This window comes from Salvia splendens, chromosome 4, assembly GCF_004379255.2.
Source record: "Salvia splendens isolate huo1 chromosome 4, SspV2, whole genome shotgun sequence".
Lineage (NCBI taxonomy): Eukaryota > Viridiplantae > Streptophyta > Magnoliopsida > Lamiales > Lamiaceae > Salvia > Salvia splendens.
In genome coordinates, this window is record NC_056035.1 from 34,878,260 (window position 1) to 34,896,250 (window position 17,991).

The window sequence follows — 17,991 nt, forward strand, 5'->3', positions numbered from 1 at the left end:
TCCTTCCGCGCAGCCTCCTGCTTTTGCGCAAATAAAACTCTCATGTCACCCATTGGGCAGCTAATCGTCTTCACAAAAACAAGCCACCTTGGGTGTATGCCATCGACCAAGTAGTACCCCATATGATATTGGCATCCGTTGGCAGTGAACTCGATGGTCGGGCCGTTGCCATTGCATTGCTCGGTGAAGAGGTTGGATGAGTTGAGGACATTGATGTCGTTGTTCGACCCCACTACACCGAAGTAAGCATGCCAGATCTAGAGCCGATGGTCAGCGATGGCTTCGAGGATCATTGTCGGGTGGCTCCCCGACGTGAAGGTACTTGTCGAACATGTCCGCCTTGGTGTCCTAGGACAACTGCCGGAGCGCAACCGTGCACTTCTGCAAAGGCGTAAGTCCGGGTCTGCCGATGCCATCTTCCCGATACTAGAAGTATTCATCACGTGCCTCTAACCTTTGGACAATGTTGAGAAAAAGATCTCGCCGCATTCTAAAACTGCGGTGAAAAATCGTCGGGCCCCACCGTGGTTGCTCGGCAAAATAGTCTGCGAACAAACGTTGGTGAGCTACGTCGTGCTCGCGGCGGACAAACGTCCAACGTCGAATCGACCTCGGGATCTGTGCCGCCATCTGGGCCTGCTTCGCGCTCCATTTCGGCCAAGCATTCCGCCGCAGCTACATGAACGCAATCGAATAAGGCCCAAGTCAAGGCCCGAGTAATGCCCTCAGATTTACTCCAATCGTCGCCGGGTCTCATTTTTTTAGTGAGAAAGATAGGGGTGAAATTGATGTGAATCTAGATATTCAACATCATAAATCGCCAAGACATCGCGGGCCATGGGTTGATTGGGGTCCGAGAATAAGGTGGAGATATGGCAAGGAGTCAAGCCGGATTCAGAGGTCTGATTCAAACTGGAATTTCACTATGAAGCTAAAATCCAAACCCACTCCTCAGACCATCATTGTCTTCATCGTCGAAAGAGCTTCGCGTGGGTATCTTGCATGCCTCCATCGGAACCCGGATGAGGAAGTTATGATCGTTTTAAGAAAAGTCGCGCAATGCAGAACGAAACGCGCGGGCGGGCGTTTTTCCTCATGCTAAACGCCCGGTCGAGCGTTTTTCTCGAAAGATCAATTTTTGTCCAGAAACTTCACGCGGTCGGGCGATATGAGCCTAGGGAAACGCCCGGTCGGGCGTTTCATCCGGGATGTGTCTTTTGACCAAGAATTGCTTTATTTTTGCTCCTTTTTTTTTCTCTTGTATAAATACCCATGTCTAGGGTTTTTGTGGGAGACTTTGAATAATATTATAAGAACAAAGACTCCATTTGTGAGCACCCCTCTTCATTTTTGAAGATTTATCAAAATCCCTTGTGGTTGCATTCCAATCTATTGCTGGGCTTAGGTTGAATGTTAAGGTATGCTTTACTAGTTCTTGTGTTGCTAGTTTTGTGGAGCCATTAGGTTTTTGTTTGTGAAAGTAGCCATTGAGTTTTCTTTCTTGAGCTCGAATCTAAATCATAACACTTATCATCTTCTTCTTCTTTTCCATCTTTTTATTGTCATATTTCTTGTTTGGGTTATTGGATATTATTGCAAGAACAAATCCGGGCAACATATGTTTCTTGAATCCCTAAGATTCACATTATTATTGGTGTGTGGGGAAAGTGAGAGATGTGAGAGAATTATTGGTGGGAAATGGAAGAGAAATGGAGGTTTAAATAGATTAAAAAAATTGAAAAAAAGGAAAACGCGTTGCATCGTCCGCGGTATCGTCCGCGTCGTCAGCAGTGGGGCGGACGATACCGCAGACGATGCTTGGTCGAAGGCCTATCGTCCGCAAACGAAGCATAGGGCGCGGACGATGGATGTGTCTTTGTCCGCATGACTACAATGGCAGACGATAGTCCGCTTGATGCATCGGGCAGACTATCGTCCGCGCCACTGTGGATGCTCTTAACTTGGAAAGGTCAATATAGTTTCTAAGAATGTTGAAAATTTTTATAATAGAAATTTATTATTAAAAAAAAGTTTGGGAGAGACCTAAGCCCCTCACCCCTCCACGTCCACCTGTGTCCGCCACTTAATGCATATCACAACAGTTTTTACAATGAGAGTTTCGCACGAGATTTTGCCAAATTTTAATTCACAAGGATATTCGAAATAGGAACAACAACAACACAATATTTTATGTAAAAATTCAACTGAAGCATGGAGATTGAATATAAAAACGAAGAATGTCACGCCAATATTCAATCAAACTGAAAAAGAGACAAAAAACAAAAAATCCGTTTAAATTTATTTATAATTTATACAAATGACAATTACCATTTTAGCCTCCATAATCGCACATGGAATAAGCGCACGTATTTTGCGTAGGGCACTCCTCAAAACAAGCCCCGCAATGCAGGGGATCATTTCTCGTATCCACGCAATTTCCCCCACAGCAAGCGAACCCGAATCCGCAAACCTGCCCGCATGACCCGCAGTGATGCGGGTCGTTCATGATGTCCTTGCAGTACCTCTGGAAACAACATGTGGGTCCGCCCCACGGGTTTGCATACGGATCCAAACACACAGCCGGGTCATTTGCGCACCACACAACTTTTTTCCTCCCCCTCAAGAAATTCAAGTGTGTAGGAAAATCCTTTTTGATATTTTTTTGGGCACAAACATGGGATCCCACAAGAAGTATTATTACAAGGATGAATGTGTAGTGTAAGAAGTGGCGGCGATGCTGTTGACTGGAAATTAGGCTGCTTTTTCTCAATAATTGGTTTGCTACAAGCATGGAAGAAGGAGATGATTAATGGAGTCGCATTGGAGAGACGAAGATGATGTATGTAATGAAATTTGAGGAAAATTGATGGAGCTTTTTTGGATTTGAGCTTTACATAGCTTGCTTAATTAAGGATTTTATCACTTACTCCCTCCGTTCCATAGTAATGGAGACGTTTCTTTTTGGCACGAAGATTAAGAAAATTGTGTTAGGTGAGTTAAGTAAATGGAGAATAAAGTGGAAAATGAAAAAGGTAGAGCGATGAAGAGAGAATAAAGTAAGAAAGAGTAAAGTTGGTGTGGAGAAATGTGTTGACTTTTACTAAAAAGGGAAATGACTCTATTACTATGGAACGTACTAAAATGGCAAAATAACTCTATTACTATAAAACGGATGGAGTACTATTTTATAGTCCTTAGTAGTTAGTACTAGTACAACTAAATAAAAAAATATTGGGGTGGTAATGATTTAGTTTGAAACATGGTATGGCGTTACCCAAATTAGGTGATGATCAAATTAAAAATGTAATGTTAAGTGAGCATGCATGATAAGTGATGACTGGGATACATAACTACTTTGCGTGCATGAAGGAAAATAATATTATAAGATAATTAATTTATTTGAAGACTATAAAGTCAGAGATTCCTGAGTATGTATTAACTATTCAATTTTTCTAAGGTAGTAGTAGGTTCTCATGAGATCAGCAAGAACTAATCAGGATTAATGAAAATTGAATCACGACTCTTAATTTATTTTAATTCATCGATCATTTTTAATTTATCTCTTTTCTCCTATTTTAATGCGAATGAATTACTGAATAAAACTACTGTATGATAATATGATGAAAAACCAACCAAGACAGAATTCGACAACATAATGGGCATTAGAAAGTACGGTTTGTTTAGTTAAATTCAAAATCTAAAGTTGAAATATCACACATATATTATTTTTCCATTTCTTGAAGGTTTCTAAAATTTGATTAAAATTGTCCTAATGAAATTTTGTTTACAATGCATAACACAATGAAAAATTGTGAGATTTTTAAGCCCTATTAAATTTAATGGGTTATCATACTGGACGAATTATTAAAAATTTTAAAATATTGAGAGGACCTATATTATATACTCCGTATGGATTCTTCAAAAAATTAACATTTTATTATTTTGTTGAAGATTTTAAAATGACTAAATTAACTTACATGATAGTTGTTGTTACCGAATTGAAGCCTTGGGATACAATTGGTGCTGGATTGCTGTTCTACAGTGTTAAAGTGAAAGGCAATCTTATTGGCCTATTCATAAGAAAGAGCCAGTTAATGGGTGGAAAAGTTTGAGCAAGTAAGAAAGTGTAAATCTCAAAAGACGTCAGCCCAAAAAAGTAAGAGTTTGGCTTGTTTTGCAATATGAAAAATCTCAAACTTGAGGGTTGTGAGTATTAACAACCGGTGCTATGTATAAGAGATAAGAGTTTTAAATAATTAATATAAAATATAATAAATATATAAAAAGTAAGAATTCAAAGCACAGTGAAGATTTAAAAAATAGAAATATACTTATCTTGTCTGACTCTAAATGAAGAATTTACTGCTCCTTAATGAATGTAACATTTATACAATTTTAATTTATGATCTAAGTGGAGTAAAAAATAATAAAATTAATGACAAAAAGAAGATGTGTAACTAATGATCAAAGAGTAAAATAAGTGATAGAATAAAGTAAGAGTATTATCTAAAATTAATAATGGACTTTGAATATGTAAAGAACAAACCTTTTATTATGAGAATGTGTCGATAAAATTAGACATCCAAACTGCATCTTTTTAAATCCAGTAAAAGACTTCACAATATTCTATGTTTTGTCGTAAATTGTCTAGCATGCAACTATTTATTAACAGTCATTCAAAGGCACAACTTTCGTCACTTTTCGAGCTAAAAATGGTATTTGTGGTATTTCAGTCAACTGCCACTTTATATTATTATATATGTGATAATTTACACTACGAATTACTCCCTCCATCCCTCTGTAGCTAAGTTGTATTCCTTTTTCGGTTGTCCCACTGTAGCTGAGTCATTTCCTATTTTGGCAAAAAGCACCAAATTTTATTCTCTCTTACTTTATTCTCTCTTCATCTCTCTACCTTTTTCCTTTTCTACTTTTTTCTCTCTTCACTTAACTTACTAACACAATTTCTTAAAACTCATGACGAAAAGAAACACCTCTACTACAGAGGGACGGAGGGAGTATATTATAAGAAGTTATACAAACTTTATAAGTTAGATTTAATTTGAAATAGATATAATTTCATCTAATTCTGGAATTTATTTTAATAAAATTAATAGTATTATTTAATAAATTGGAGACTAATTAAAATGCATAAAATTAGAGACGGATAAAAATATATTAAAATTTTAATTGAGTTGATAAGGGATAAAAATTGTAAAGATTATATCTTTGTGTTGTTGATTAGGTTATGAATTAATTCTGAGAAAAAATATTACAATAAAGGGTTAAATATCAATTTTAACCTAAATAGAAGGCAAACTAAATTCTATAGCACAATTTCAATTTTAATCCAAATAAAAGGTAAATTAATATATAAATTTAATAGCTTAATCAAAATAAACAATTTGAAAAATATATATGGAATATTAAACATATCCATTAAATATATGAATAATTTAAATCATAAAAATTTAAAACTTCTTTGAGAAGTCAAGTTAGAATCCAATAATCACATTTTAGTTGACTATTTATTTCTTGCGTTTGATTTCAGACCATAGCATAACTTGATATACATGGCCTAAGACTAAATGAATTTTAAATATTGGAAAGAATAAATTTCTTACTTCCAGCCACATATACGTATAAAAAGTAAATTATCACTTAAAATAACGATAATATTTTATGCATCTTGTTTGTTTTGAATAATGTGAGAATTTACACTACTCTTTATATTAAGAAGTTATACAAATTTTATAAGTTAGATTTAATTTTAAATATATATAATTTCATCTTATTTCATAATTTAATTTATAAACTTAGTAGTATTGTTTAATTAATTAGAGACTAATTAAAATATGAAAATTAGTTTACAATACATAAATGAAGATTCAATTAATGCTATTGCACCGTTTAAAAGTGTTTCAAAACTTCTTCAAAAAGCTAGCATTTTATTGGATCATTAGAACACTCAAAATAAAGTAAAGAAATACTAAAAGACACTCCATCTTTACATTTCCCTCCAAAAAGGGCATCAAAGTCTTTTCACCCAACTTGCACTTAAGATTATGATAGATTATCATTATTTATTTTATCATTGTAAAAAAAATATGTGTTCCCCTTACACGAATTGCTTATGAAGCCAGACGCACCGGGGAAATGGGCTGAGCTTCTTTTTATAAATTCAGACCCAGTCAAGCCTAGGACCACCGGTGAATTGTGCTGAACCCACCGGGGAAATATAGTCTTTTGTACTCCTTGTTTCTTGTCATTTTGAGGATTATCTTTTGTCTATATAACTAATTATAGTTTTTTTAATTAATGTTTGAAACTACGCGCCAACAAGAATTCATAGAGTATTTTCCTGACGTGACCGATCCAGCTAATGTGACGCAAGCATTTAGGTTGTTCGCGCATCAATGAGAAAAACATGGGCTATTTGGTGGAAATTACCTGGGCAACGTACATTCTTTGTGCTATCGTAATTAGAGCAGCAATATATCCCAGTGAGTGATACAAATTCCGTATTGATTATTCTTTTTATTGATTTAATCTTACTTAATCTTTTTTCAGCCTTTAATTGTAACACCCCGAGTTTTCATGCACGGATTTTGGAGTAAAAAAAATTTGACGAAGAGACGCTTGGAATTAAAGTGCAAGCAAATTTATTCAAGAAGAAAGGTAAATGATATGCTTATTAGATGAACACTTCAAGGAAAATATATATATATATATATATATAGATATATATATATATATATGATGATGATAACCCCTAAATCACGTAATAACCCTATAACCAAATATGGACCACACGTTTTTAAAATTACGCGGTCTAGATTCAAACTTAGATTTACTTCATAAAAAAAGAGCGCGGGGGTAAATATGTCATTTCGCTCATTTAAATTTCTGAATTTCGCTCCATTCTTTCTCTCTTTCTCAGTTCGATTCTTTCCTATTCTCCGCGATTTGGTTTCAGATTTCCATAATCTCCAGATTTCCATAATCTCCAGATTTCCATAATCTCCAGATTCTCCGCGATTTGATTTTTGATGAATATTATCTGTCGATTGGTTTATGTTTCTGATGTACTGAAATTCTTAATTAATTAAATTATATTTTGCCGTTTTTGTGTTAAGATGATAGTTTTTGGTGTATAAAATGATACTTTCAGCCGATAGAATGATACTTTCAGACTATAGAATGATAGTTTTGACGGTTAGAATGATACTTTCACCCAATAGAATGATAGGTATTTTTGGTGTATAAAATGACATTTTTGTTTAATAAAATGATACTTTTTCCTTAAAAAATGATGATATAAGCGGATAAAATGACAGTTAGTTTATAAAAATGATAATTTAGCTGGAAAAATTACATATAAGCTGATAAAATGATACTTTAGCGTGACAAAATGACATAAAACTGATAAAATGATACTTTTGCCCGATAGAATGATACTTTCAGTATATAGAATGATACTTTTGCCGGGTAGAATGATAGGTATTTTTGGTGTATAAAATGATATTTTTGTTCAATAAAATGATACTTTTACCTTATAAAATGATAATCTAAGCGGATAAAATGACAGTTAGTTTATAAAAATGATAGTTTAGCTGGAGAAATTGCATATAAGCTGATAAAATGATACTTTAACGTGACAAAATGACATAAAACTGATAAAATGATACTTTTGCCCGATAGAATGATACTTTCAGCCTATAGAATGATACTTTTGCCGGGTTGAATGATAGGTATTTTTGGTGTATAAAATGACATTTTTGTTCAATAAAATTATACTTTTACCTTATAAAATGATAATCTAAGCGGATAAAATGACAGTTAGTTTATAAAAATGATAGTTTAGCTGGAGAAATTGCATATAAGCTGATAAAATGATACTTTAACGTGACAAAATGACAAAAAACTGATAAAATAATACTTTTGCCCGATAGAATGATACTTTCAGCCTATAGAATGATACTTTCAGCCGATAGAATGATAGGTATTTTTGGTGTATAAAATGACATTTTTGTTTAATAAAATGATACTTTTTCCTTAAAAAATGATAATCTAAGCGGATAAAATGACAGTTAGCTTATAAAAATGATAGTTTAGCTGGAGAAATTGCATATAAGCTGATAAAATGATACTTTAACGTGACAAAATGACATAAAACTGATAAAATGATACTTTTGCCCGATAGAATGATACTTTCAGCCTATAGAATGATACTTTCAGCCGATAGAATGATACTTTCAGCCGATAAAATGATAGGTATTTTTGGTGTATAAAATGACATTTTTGTTTAATAAAATGATACTTTTTCCTTAAAAAATGATAATCTAAGCGGATAAAATGACAGTTAGCTTATAAAAATGATAGTTTAGTTGGAGAAATTGCATATAAGCTGATAAAATGATACTTTAACGGGACAAAATGACATAAAACTGATAAAATGATACTTTTGCCCGATAGAATGATACTTTCAGCCTATAGAATGATACTTTCAGCCGATAGAATGATAGGTATTTTTGGTGTATAAAATGACATTTTTGTTTAATAAAATGATACTTTTTCCTTAAAAAATGATAATCTAAGCGGATAAAATGACAGTTAGCTTATAAAAATGATAGTTTAGCTGGAGAAATTGCATATAAGCTGATAAAATGATACTTTAACATGTCAAAATGACATAAAACTGATAAAATGATACTTTTGCCCGATAGAATGATACTTTCAGCCGATAGAATGATACTTTCTGCCGATAGAATAATAGGTATTTTTGGTGTATAAAATGACATTTTTGTTTAATAAAATGATACTTTTACCTTATAAACTGATAATCTAAGCGGATAAAATGACGTTTAGCTTATAAAATTGATAGTTTAGCTGGGGAAATTAAAATGATAATTTAACGTGTCACGACCGCATTTTCTAAGAATAGAAAAAACGGTTGATCGCGACTAGGGGAGGATTAAAGAAACGGGGAAGAAAGGGGAAAACACAAATCGACCATAGCTCGAAACAAATGGGAATAACTCGAAATAAAATCAGAGTTTTGAACAAAATAGACTTGAGTCTTTTAAGATGCACAACGGAAGCAAATGAGCGCGGTTCCATGTATGAAGACATGAACCTCCGAGAGTCAAAATCTGACTGAATTAAGTATCTTGTCTCAATAGCACTTCCTCCACTACTTCGCTGCTCAACCTGCACATTTAGAAATATATGCAGGGCTGAGTACAAAAAGTACTCAGTGAACACATTGCCAAAAATTACACATATACATTTGAAAATATTGTCAAGCCATCATCACAGTAACACTCGGGGGTGTTATTGAAAAGGCCCGAGCTTACTAAAAATATCACATTGGGTTGCAACCCCTTTTTCCCAGTACTTTAGCCATATCTGATCACATTGTGCCGCTGAGATGGTGTTCTCATACGGTCACCTTCCCTGCCCAACACGTCAGAGGTATCCTTGTGCCTGGAAGGTGGCCACCTTCCACGGTCACCTTCTCTGCCGTTCACGGCCAGAGGTTCCAAGTAGGGACACCACCCTACCCGGACTAAAAATCGAATCGATTCACATATTTCATCATTCATAATTCACTTGGCCATAGCCAACAGATAGGCATCATAACAAAACATTTGTGGCAAGACAACATCATCAAAATCACGAACATATGTTCGTGTTTTCATAAAATACGATTTGTATTTTAGTATAAGCAAGCTCACCTTGATCGTTTAGTTCCCTTAACTTGAATCTTTCGTTCCGACTCCACCCTTAACTCACGGAGATAGCCCTTTTGAAAACAAACAACGTACTTAATAGAAATTCACATACTTATAGAAATGCATGCCCCTACTTTATTTCTTTTATCATTGCTCACCGTTAGAAAATTTTAGAAACTTGCATATTAATTAAATTGGGAAATTTAATTAATAGCACTTCTTTATTAAACTTAATTATTTATGTGACCTGAGAACGTCGTCTCCCTCTTTCTTTCCATTTCCTTAGCGGCCGCCCGAGGGGTCGCGGGGCGATGCCGGCCGGCCGCTTACGCCCATAATTCCTCCGTTAGCTCCTCGTATTTTTCCATCATAAACTCGAATAAAAATCCCAAAATTTATTTAGCACATAATTGAATTATCGCGACTATTTTCCTTTGTTAAGAAAATTTATATGTTTTCCGGACTTGGGATAAATTATTCATACTTCAATATTATTTCAAAATTAATTAAATAATTCCCCACAGTTAATTTAATTATCAACACAAATATTTATTTAATTATCGGTCCAAACTAAAATTAGTGTTCTATACCTTACTAATTATTCTACAAAAACTATAACAACTTGGATCATAACAAATCATTTTATCTTACTTAACCATTTTGATCTAAGCCCATAATTAATTAAAATAAAATTTGGGCTTCCTTCTACTATACACTGAAGTCCCAAATATTTAACAACAGTTGGGCTTGAATTTTAAAAATTTTCGCCTGGCCCAATTGATCAAATCCTGAGTCCAAATAAGAAACCCCCATTCAAATAGCCTATGTCTTCTTTTTCCTCCCTCATTCACCAAAAATGCACAGCCTCCCCCTTTCACCTTCCTCACTGCCGCCGCACACCATACTCACCGCCGCCGCCAGTCGTCGCCATCCTCGGCGCCACCGCCCGCCGCCGACTCCTCTCTCTTCTCCCCCCTCTCTCTCTTCTCTCTCTCGGCTATGCTCACGCCGCCGCCACCGCCGTTTCTGCTGTACGAGCGGCGGCTCGCCGTCGCGGCCCTCCACCTCCCTCTCTCGATTTCCACCGTCATCACATCACCGCTGCTCCACCACCTCAGCCCCCCTTCTCCCGAATCTGCCGCCGCCGCCGCTGTGCATGCACAGGCGGCGGCCCCGCCGCTTCTTCTACACGCCTCGCGCTGCCGGAGCAGCTCCCCGAAGCCACCACAGTCGCCGCCTCCTCGCCAGATTTTCGAAAGGTGAGGATTGATTTATTGTTCTTCCCATTTTTTTCAATTTCTAAGAATTTATAATCTTAGATCTAAAGTTTTGGAATTTAATTTGTGAAGGTTGTGAAATTAGTGACGTATCGGGGTGTGGGGCTGTCCTCGTCGTCTCCCGGCTGCCAAAGACCCATTGTCGGAAATCCGGCAGATTCTTATTCTAGAGATAAGTTCCTAACTTGTGCTTACTGTAGTTGTAGAACTTATGTTATCTATTTTATGAATTAGATGAATTTGAACAATTGTCTAGCTACTAAAAAGACTTGATGGTAAAATCATGCTGAACTTCTGTTTGTTGTTAATTTCAGTTAGGCTGATTCTATTTTCAAATTATACATGCATGCTTGTACCTATACGAAGGAAAAGAAAGGCTTCAGTTTTACCTTGGGAATAAAGTGATGATGGATTGTTGGGTTGGACTCCATAATTATCTGCACTGCAATATCCCATCTCTTGCTCCTAATCTCCCATTCGAAATATGTGTGTGTGTATAAAATGACATTTTTGTTTAATAAAATGATACTTTTTCCTTAAAAAATGATAATCTAAGCGGATAAAATGACAGTTAGCTTATAAAAATGATAGTTTAGCTGGAGAAATTGCATATAAGCTGATAAAATGATACTTTAACGTGACAAAATGACATAAAACTGATAAAATGATACTTTTGCCCGATAGAATGATACTTTCAGCCTATAGAATGATACTTTCAGCCGATAGAATGATATTTTCAGCCTATAGAATGATACTTTTGCCGGGTAGAATGATAGGTATTTTTGGTGTATAAAATGACATTTTTGTTCAATAAAATGATACTTTTACCTTATAAAATGATAATCTAAGCGGATAAAATGACAGTTAGCATATAAAAATGATAGTTTAGCTGGAGAAATTGCATATAAGCTGATAAAATGATACTTTAACGTGTCAAAATGACATAAAACTGATAAAATGATACTTTTGCCCGATAGAATGATACTTTCAGCCGATAGAATGATACTTTCAGCCGATAGAATAATATGTATTTTTGGTGTATAAAATGACATTTTTGTTTAATAAAATGATACTTTTACCTTATAAACTGATAATCTAAGCGGATAAAATGACATTTAGCTTATAAAAATGATAGTTTAGCTGGAGAAATTGCATATAAGCTGATAAAATGATACTTTAACGTGTCAAAATGACATAAAACTGATAAAATGATACTTTTGCCCGATAGAATGATACTTTCAGCCGATAGAATGATACTTTCAGCCGATAGAATAATATGTATTTTTGGTGTATAAAATGACATTTTTGTTTAATAAAATGATACTTTTACCTTATAAACTGATAATCTAAGCGGATAAAATGACATTTAGCTTATAAAAATGATAGTTTAGCTGGAGAAATTGCATATAAGCTGATAAAATGATACTTTAACGTGACAAAATGACATAAAACTGATAAAATGATACTTTTGCCCGATAGAATGATACATTTGCCCGATAGAATGATACTTTCAGCCCGATAGAATGATACTTTCAGCCGATAGAATGATACTTTCAGCCGATAGAATGATAGGTGTTTTTGGTGTATAAAATTACATTTTTGTTTAATAAAATGATACTTTTACCTTATAATAGTATAATCTAAGCGGATAAAATGACAGTTAGCTTATAAAAATGATAGTTTAGCTGGAGAAATTGCATATAAGCTGATAAAATGATACTTTAACGTGACAAAATGACATAAAACTGATAAAATGATACTTTTGCCCGATAGAATGATACTTTCAGCCTATAGAATGATACTTTCAGCCGATAGAATGATAGGTATTTTTGGTGTATATAATGACATTTTTGTTTAATAAAATGATACTTTTTCTTTATAAAATGATAATCTAAGCGGATAAAATGACATATAGCTTATAAAAATGATAGTTTAGCTGGAGAAATTGCATATAAGCTGATAAAATGATACTTTAACGTGACAAAATGACATAAAACTGATAAAATGATACTTTTGCTTGATAGAATGATACTTTCAGCCTATAGAATGATACTTTCAGCCGATAGAATGATAGGTATTTTTGGTGTATAAAATGACATTTTTGTTTAATAAAATGATACTTTTTCCTTAAAAAATGATAATCTAAGCGGATAAAATGACAGTTAGCTTATAAAAATGATAGTTTAGCTGGAGAAATTGCATATAAGCTGATAAAATGATACTTTAACGTGTCAAAATGACATAAAACTGATAAAATGATACTTTTCCCCGATAGAATGATACTTTCAGCCTATAGAATGATACTTTCAGCCGATAGAATGATACTTTCAGCCGATAGAATGATAGGTATTTTTGGTGAATAAAATGACATTTTTGTTTAATAAAATTATACTTTTACCTTATAAACTAATAATCTAAGCGGATAAAATGACATTTAGTTTATAAAAATGATAGTTTAGCTGGAGAAATTGCATATAAGCTGATAAAATGATACTCTAACGTGACAAAATGACATAAAACTGATAAAATTATACTTTTGCCCGATAGAATGATACTTTCAGCCTATAGAATGATACTTTTGCCGGGTAGAATGATAGGTATTTTTGGTGTATAAAATGACATTTTTGTTCAATAAAATGATACTTTTACCTTATAAAATGATAATCTAAGCGGATAAAATGACAGTTAACTTATAAAAATGATAGTTTAGCTGGAGAAATTGCATATAAGCTGATAAAATGATACTTTAACGTGACAAAATGACATAAAACTGATAAAATGATACTTTTGCCCGATAGAATGATACTTTCAGCCTATAGAATGATACTTTCAGCCGATAGAATGATACTTTCAGCCGATAGAATGATAGGTATTTTTGGTGTATAAAATGACATTTTTGTTTAATAAAATGATACTTTTACCTTATAAACTGATAATTTAAGCGGATAAAATGACATTTAACTTATAAAAATGATAGTTTAGCTGGAGAAATTGCATATAAGCTGATAAAATGATACTTTAACATGACAAAATGACATAAAACTGATAAAACGATACTTTCAGCCGATAGAATGATACTTTCAGCCGATAGAATGATAGGTATTTTTGGTGTATAAAATGACATTTTTGTTTAATAAAATGATACTTTTACCTTATAAAATAATAACCTAAGCTGATAAAATGACAGTTAACTTATAAAAATGATAGTTTAGCTGGATAAATTGCATATAAGCTGATAAAATGATACATTAACGTGACAAAATGACATAAAACTGACAAAATGATACCTTTGCCCGATAGAATGATACTTTCAGCCTATAGAATGATAGTTTTGCCGGGTAGAATGATACTTTCAACCGATAGAATGATACGTATTTTTGGTGTATAAAATGCCATTTTTGTTTAATAAAATGATACTTTTACCTTATAAAATGATAACCTAAGCGGATAAAATGACAGTTAACTTATAAAAATGATAGTTTAGCTGGATAAATTGCATATAAGCTGATAAAATGATACTTTAACGTGACAAAATGACATAAAACTGATAAAATGATACTTTTGCCCGATAGAATAATACTTTCAGCCTATAGAATGATACTTTCAGCCGATAGAATGATACTTTCAGCCGATAGAATGATAGGTATTTTGGTGTATAAAATGACATTTTTGTTTAATAAAATGATACTTTTTCCTTATAAAATGATAATCTAAGCGGATAAAATGACATATAGCTTATAAAAATGATAGTTTAGCTGGAGAAATTGCATATAAGCTGATAAAATGATACTTTAACGTGACAAAATGACATAAAACTGATAAAATGATACTTTTGCTTGATAGAATGATACTTTCAGCCTATAGAATGATACTTTCAGCCGATAGAATGATACTTTCAGCCGATAGAATGATATGTATTTTTGGTGTATAAAATTACATTTTTGTTTAATAAAATGATACTTTTACCTTATAAAATGATAATCTAAGCGGATAAAATGACAGTTAGGTTATAAAAATGATACTCTGAGTTGATAAAATGATATGTTTACTGCTTTGTGATAATATGATGGGTTTATTTCATAGAATAATAGTTTTGACTGATACAATGATAAAATGAGCGAAATTCAGAAATTAAATGAGGGAAATTTGTATACGCAAATTTTATCATGAGCGAAATGAAATATATACCCCCGCGCTTTTTTTTATGAAGTAAATCCAAGTTTGAATCTAGACCGCGTGATTTTCAAAACGTGTGTTCCAGATTTAGTTATAGGGTTATTACGGAAATTGGGGTTATGATTATAACGCATCCATATATATATATATATATAAGAGTGATGGAAGTACAAATAGTGCATGATTACATGGACAACACATTCTCAAAGCTACCTTACACCTCTTAGCTGCACACAAAATCTCATTCCCCTTCCCTTTTCCCCCCAAAGCTACCTTACACCTTTCCAAAGTTTTACCAAAGTGGAAATAGTGACAAGTAAAGCAAGAAAGATGAGCTTATATTCAAACCCAAATGAGAGGAACCACATTCTCCCAAAATACAAAATGAGATCAGCAATGATAGCCTTCCAAAAATTTCACCAATTTAGGCATGGAAGCCTATTAAGAAAATATGAAAGGGGAGGCAACCCCTAACTGGATTTGGAGAATCCAGCTCCCAAGGATCAGCCCTCACTAGCCAAGGACTCGGCTATAAATACCAGCCATCACCACTCTCTTCCTCCCACTTTTTAACTCCCAAAGGTTCAAGGAACAATGGAGCAGCAAGGGAAGAAGGAGAGGCAGCGAGATAGGAGCAGCCCCGCAACCGAAAGGAATCACCAAGCAAGGCTATCTCCGCGAGTTAAGGGTGGAGTCAGGAAAATCCAAGTTAAGGAGTTTTAAGCGAACAAGGTGGGCTTTCGAACTAAGATATTTTTAAGGCTTTCTGTTTAAAGTATGTTTACAGTTTTTATGAAAAGTATTTTCGTATGCTTCTATTTAAGATACGATGTTAAGTGCAAGCTTGCTATTTAATGTAAAGTATTATGAAAAATGCTATTTGCTTGGTGTTATTATATGATGTTATGTGTTGCTTTACGAATGCTTATGAAGTGTAGCTTTTGTTGAAGTTTTGAGTTCGGCTTTGACCGATAGAAATGAGTTTGTTCCAAATATATTTACGAGGAAATAGAAGTTTTGAAAGATTTGAGTTCGGCTTTGACCGATAGAAATGAGTTTATGTTTCAAGAATAGTTTTGAGGAAAAAGAAGTTTTGAAAGTCATGTCAAGCCATGTTTTGTTTTGAACTATGCCTATCTGATTGTCTAGCAAGGGCGATGTCTCTACTAGACCAGGAGTTTCGTGAATTCATTTCACCAGGAGTTTTGTGAATTTATTTCACCAGGAGTTTTGTGAAATTTATTTCACCAGGAGTTTCGTGAATTCATTTCACCAGGAGTTTCGTGAATTTATTTTACTAGGAGTTTTGTGAATTCATTTCACCAGGAGTTTCATGAATTTATTTCACTAGGAGTTTCGTGAATTCATTTCACCAGGAGTTTTGTGAATTTATTTCACTAGGAGTTTTGTGAATTTATTTCACCTGGAGTTTCGTGAATTCATTTCACCAGGAGTTTCGTGAATTTATTTCACTAGGAGTTTCGTGAATTTATTTCACTAAGAGTTTCGTGAATTCATTTCACCAGGAGTTTCGTGAATTCATTTCACCAGGCGTTTTGTGAATTTATTTCATCGGGAGTTTTGTGAAATTTATTTCACTAGGAGTTTCGTGAATTCGTTTCACTAGGAGTTTTGTGAATTCATTTCACAAGGAGTTAGTTCAGATACGGCATATGTTCCAGGAAAATAGATCGGCATATTGTTTTTAATAAAGAAAAAGGAAAATGATTTAGTGTTCTCTGATCTTTTACTTAGAACCCTGAGTTCACTCAAAGAGTGTCTTGACAAAACTAGTTTTTCAGTAAAATATATTTCGGCACGTCTCCACTGAGTACACCAAGTACTCAGCCCTGCATATGTTTTAAAAATGTGCAGGTTGAGCAGTGGTGACGGCGGGCGGTGTTGAGCATAGACGATGAAGATCCTTCGATAGAATAGTACTCGGATGCGACGTGTCTCCATACACGACGTTATCTGCTCTTGACTCTTCCGCTGCAGTGCAAAAGTCGAGTTTGCACTCTTTGTATCGTGCACTCTGATATATATTATGTGAGTTATTTCGGTTCAAGCTTCAGTTGTGCCACAATTTCTCCTTTCTTCCCCGCTTCTTTCATCCTCCCCTAGTCGCGATCAACCGGGCTTTCTATCCTTAGGAAGTGCGGTCGTGACATTAATATTCCTGAAGGAGTCCCTTTGAAGCAACAAGTTATGGCTAAATACGCACGAGTTCTTATGAAGAATATGAAACTCTTTGGACAGAGGGTTGGAGCAAATGTGTGTCCTGAAATACATATATTACCGTGCACAATTGATGGTGCATACGTGATCGATGAAATCTGACCTGAGTTCGAGAAAGTTTATGAGAATGGTGTACTTAAACCGAAGGTTAAGAAGAATCTGAGAGACAAACGGTTTATTGGAGAAGTCAAACATGGACAATCAATGATTGTGTCAACTCCAGCTCAGGCATGTATATGTATATGTATATGTATATGTATATGTATATGTATATGTATTGATTGTAGAGATATGTCTACTACTTAATCCGATGTGTCAAACAGACTATGAAGGTCGTGGCCCACTTGTCAGGTTCTTGAGAAGAGGAACAAACATCTTCTTAGATCGTATGAAGTAAATACCAAATATTTTGCTGATTTGGACACAAGCATAAGAAGACAGTTGTTTTAGACTTTGTGTTATCAAATGTTGTTTAGACATTGTGTTTATTTTCGCATTTTGGTTGTTTGATTTACGTCTGTTTGATGTTTGTTGCGTTGTGCAATGTTCTCAATCTTATGGCTATA